This window comes from Pituophis catenifer, unplaced genomic scaffold, assembly GCF_029215685.1.
Source record: "Pituophis catenifer annectens isolate HBS135680 unplaced genomic scaffold, rPitCat1.0.hap2 SCAF_15, whole genome shotgun sequence".
NCBI lineage: Eukaryota > Metazoa > Chordata > Lepidosauria > Squamata > Colubridae > Pituophis > Pituophis catenifer.
In genome coordinates, this window is record NW_027256895.1 from 1,486,279 (window position 1) to 1,491,300 (window position 5,022).

Consider the following 5,022-nt stretch of genomic DNA (forward strand, 5'->3'; position numbering starts at 1 on the left):
GGACCCTTCGTTTCAACCCTGAGCTACAAATATTCTCCTTTACGGACAGAATAATAGTCGGTTCCATGATCTGGCTGTAAGACAGGAAGGGAAGGATCTCTCACTTTGAAAGTACCCCCAGGAGTCTCTTCCCCAGAATCCTTGACCAGCATAAAACGTAGAGGCTGTCAGAAGAAGATCCGGGAAGAGCCGATATGGATTAGCGTCAGGAAGGAAATAGCAAGCCATCCATCATTCTTTGCACATCCATTATTAATAGGAGGTGGGCACTTAATAGAAACCCACCCACCCACCCACCCCTGAAGTTGTCCTTCCAAAGGGCTTCCTGGCAAGCACAAGAGTGGCTCAAATTGTCCTCCAAAGCACCTGAGGTCAGGACAAGAAGCCATGGATGGAAGCTCATCAAAGAGAGAAGATTCCCCCTGGAACGAAGGAGGGATTTCTGGAAGTGAGAACAAATAACCAGTGGAACAGCTTGCCACCAGAAGTTGTGGGTGCTCCATCACTGGAGGCTTTTTAAGAAGAGACTGGACAGCCCTTTGTCTAAAATGGTACCAGATCTCCTGTTCGAGCAGGAGGTTGGACTAGAAGACCTCCAAAGTCCCTTCCAATTTTTCCAATCTATCATCTATCTATCTATCTATCTATCTATCTATCTATCTATCTATCTTTCTTTCTTTCTTTCTTTCTTTCTTTCTTTCTTTCTTTCTTTCTATCATCTATCATCTATCATCTACCATCTCTTTCTCTCTCATCCATCCATTCATTCATGATATCTGTCTGTCTATTTGTCCATCTACCTACCTTCCTTTCTTTCTTTCTTTCTTTCTTTCTTTCTTTCTTTCTTTCTTTCTTCCTTCCTTCCTTCTTTCTATCATTTATAATCTACCATCTTTTTCTTTCTCTCATCCATCCATCCATTCATGATATCTGTCTATCATCCATCCATCCATCCATCATATCTGTCTGTCTGTCTCTGCCTATCTATCTGCCTATTTGTCCATCTACCTTTCTTTCTTTCTTTCTTTCTTTCTTTCTTTCTTTCTTTCTTTCTTTCTTTCTTTCTTCTTTCTTTCTTTCTTTCTTCTTTCTTTTTCTTTCTATCTATCATTTATAATCTACCATCTCTTTCTCTCTCATCCATCCATCCATTCATGATATCTATCATCCACCCATCCATCCATCCATCCATCCATCCATCCATCATATCTGTCTGTCTCTGCCTATCTATCTGTCTATTTCTCCGTCTACCTCCCTCCCTACCTCCCTCCCTCCCTCCCTCCCTCCCTACCCATCCATCCATCTATCTATCTATCTATCTATCTATCTATCTATCTATCTATCTACCTACCTACCTACCTACCTACCTACCTACCTACCTATCTCTATCTATACCTCTCTCTCTCTCTCTCTCTCTCTCTCTCTCTCTCTCTCTCTCTCTCTCTCTCTCTCATCTTTAGATTTTCAATAAAAAAATGGACAACCATTTTGGGGGGGATGGTGTAAGGATGCATGCCTTGCCCCCCCCGGGGGGGGTTGGACTAGAAGACCTTCAGGATCCCTTCTGGTCCTCCTTGGGTTCTATAAGTCCCCAAATCTTCTTCCTCTTCTTCTTCTTCCCTACTGCCCATGCTCTGCTCTTCCCAGCACAGGGTCTCCGAAGGCTGCCAACCAGCTGCTTCCCCCCCCCTTAAAACGGTGGGCCCTTTCCAGGGACACCCCCCTCCTCCTTTGAGCAACACAGGCCCCTCTTCACTCAGCCCTTCTGTTTTTTTCCCCTTCTGCCAGTTCCTGATTTCAGAGCTGACCTCCAGCAACCTCTCCCCCAAATTCAGATCCTTCGGTCCCGGTCCTTATAAGGTCCTTTCTGGCCTTTGTACCCACGCCGGATACCCCCAGCCCCTGCGTAAAATCCTCTCCTGCTGAGATTTGCACCCAGGCAGTTTCCTTTCCCAGCAAACCTCACTCCAAAGGAGAATCATCCCACCTTATTTTCTCCTCCTGGCCATTGGCCATCAGACCTTCCCAACCCCTCCCAGATCACCCCCCCCCCACTCAGCACACCCAGAGTCTTGGGGTGAGGGGAGGGGGGGAAAGGAGAGAAAAGGACAGAGCACTGCAGCTCCCGAGATGGGAGAAGGATCCACCGACAGACACAGTAACCAAAAAGGTTGTATTTCACCCACACAGAAAAAAAAAAGGGGGGGGGGAGAATAAGCATTCAGGCTCGGTCCTGAGCCGTGATATTTAGCGCAGGCACACACACCGCGAGTGTGTGTGTGAGTGTGTGTGTGTGTCGGGCAGAACGAATTGGCTCCTTCTGCTGCTATTTCTGGAACTCTTTCTCTCCTCCCCCCCCCCCACCCCGATCTCCCCCCTCCTCTCTTCCTCCACCAACCCAGTCTCTATGATTTGCTCCTAAAAGTCCTTTACTTAAGGATGCCAGAAAAGCCAAGTTTTGGTCGATGAAGTCGCTTTGCGGGCCCCCACCTGTTCAGGGACTCTTTCCTCCCCCCACCCTTCCCCGCCCCTCCCCTCAATCCCTGTCTCCCCCCACCCACCCACCTCCACCTCCGGCTCTTCTTTTATAATCAGGCATTCACCCCACCCTTGATTAATCAGGATTGAATCATGATTTAGGGAAGGCTGCAGACTCGCTCTGCGCCGATCCGGGCCTTGGGAGATGGATGGGAAAAGGGGAAAGCAAAGCTCAGCATCCCAGGTTGCCCCCTCCTCCTCCTCCTCCTCCTCCTCCTCCTCCTCCTCCTCCTCCTCAATTCCTAGATTGCTGCATTGTTAAGCTACTCTTTGGAAAGCTGGTGAGGGGATCAACCGGAGCTAGGTGGGAGGAAGGAGGCCAGAGAACAGAGGATGTCTCCTGGCTGCTTCAGGCCTTCTAAGGATCGCCTTCTCTTCCTTTCCATCACTACCACCGTCTCTTCTTCCCCCCCCCCCCCGTAATTTCTGGGCACGCTCCCCCGCCCCTTCCTTCTCCCAGGCCCCCCACCCCACCTCACGCCTCGACACACCTGTCACCTCCCTCAAGTCACACACCTGTAGAAGAGCTACTTCCTAAAGCACCAAGAAGAGGCAGCTGCCAATCAGCGTCCGGTCCAGTCCCTGCCGAAGCACCAGGCCCCGAGTGAGGCCTGGGCATTCCGCATCTCTGACCACCTCCCTCTCCCAGCTCTCCAGCCTCACCTGCCCACCCACTCCCGGCCCCCAGCAGCCCCGTGTAGATCAGGGGGAAGGAGAAGTGATGGGAGGGGGTCAGAGAAGGCTTCAGGCCTCTGGGGGGATCCAATGCCCGCCATTCAGACGACCCTCCTGGTCCCTCCTTCCCCCGTCGGATCTCTGGCAAGTTTCCCCCTAGACGGGCAGAATCCAGAAAACCCGACGGTCCCAAGGCTGCCCCCGAAAGACCGCCATCCAGGATCCCCCCCCCCCCAATTACACACCACCGCAGCCAACACCCCCGAGTCCTCTTCCTTGCTCAGCCACTCCGCGCTATGCAACAGGGGGAGGGAAAAAAAAAAAAAACGCGTGTGTGGCGGGTGGGGGGGGGGAAGGTGGTATTTGAAATAAATTTCAACCCCCTCACCTCCGCGCTGCAGGGGAGGGGAAAAAAGAGCCCCCTCCCTCATTTGTAAGGAATGGCACGGAGTCGGTTAAGGATGCGGGATGGAGGGGGAGACCCTTTCCGGAGCGCTCTTAGGAGGCAGGCAAGGCGGGAGTAGGGGGGTTTCCCGAACCCTTCCCCAGCGGCTGGTCCACAGAGCTGCAGCCCCCCCACTCAATTCCAGCCCCTCGCCCCCTCCCCTCCTTCCCCGCCCGCCTTTAGCGCTGTCATGGCCCCAGCCCAGCTGCGAGACCGCGGGGACAGCGGAGGGTTTCAGCACCAAGGCCAGCTCCGCGTTCCCACGCTGCCTTCCCGGGCCCCCTCCCCATCTGAGGCCCCCTCCCCAGCCGTCTCAACACCCCCCCCCCACCCCAAGTGCCTGATCCCACGCAGCCTCAGCTCCATGGAAACCGTGCCGTGAGAGCGAGCGAGCGAGCGAGAGAGAGCTGGCTTCCCACTCCGCATCTTCCACCGCCGCCCCCATCCTCGGCCGACCACCCAGGCGCCCCCCACCCCCTGGCAGGGCAGCCCGTCCCGTGCCCTCTTGCCCCTCTTCGGCCTCTGCCCCTTCTCCTCCGTCCCTCGCCCTCCCCATCCCCAAGTCACACACACACACACAGAGACCGGGAAGCCCCCTCCTCCACCCAACGTGGGGAGGGGGTCTCTCCGAGGGTCCTTACCTTGGTGGTGACTATGCACAAGCAATCCATTTGATCCCGGACCCAAGCAGCAGTAGCTAGGCGGAGGAGATCTGTAGCACATCAGACACGCCGGGGCTCAGGGTTACCACTCGCCCCCCACCCCCCCCTTGACAATGGTCCTTGGCTTCCTTGCGGTGAGGGGCACCCGGGGGGACAAGGGTGGGGGGGGCTCCTGAAGGGCTCCAAGGCGGGCGGGTGCGTGCCGGTGGCGGGGAGGGGAGGAGAGGAGATTTGGGGGGGGGAGGGCGTCGGGCGGGCGGGCTGGGTGTGTAAATGTGCGAGAAGCGAAAGGCAGCGCGTGTGTAGCGAAAGGGAAGAGACGAGAGGAAGAGGAAAGGCGGGCGGGCGGGCGGGGAGGGGAGGGGGAGCGAGCTGGCTTGCGGTGAGTGGGTTGGGGGGGAAGTGACAGAATGTGGAAAGGAAGGGGAGGGCGCGAGGGCCGGCTGGGGGGGGGGAGGAGGAGGAGGAGAAGGTGGTTGCTCCCCAAATTAAGCCCCCTCCCCCGAGGGCGGGCAGGAAAGGGAGGGAGATGGAGGGAGGGTAGGTACGGAGGAGGAGGAGGAGGAGGAGGAAGAAGAGAGGGAAGGACAAGGCAGACCCCCCTCCCCGGGCTCCAGCGCCCCTCCGGAGAAGGGCAGAGGGAAGAGGGGAAGGCAAGCGCGGGGGACCCACCAAGCACAGGAGGCAGAGAAAGGGGGGGGG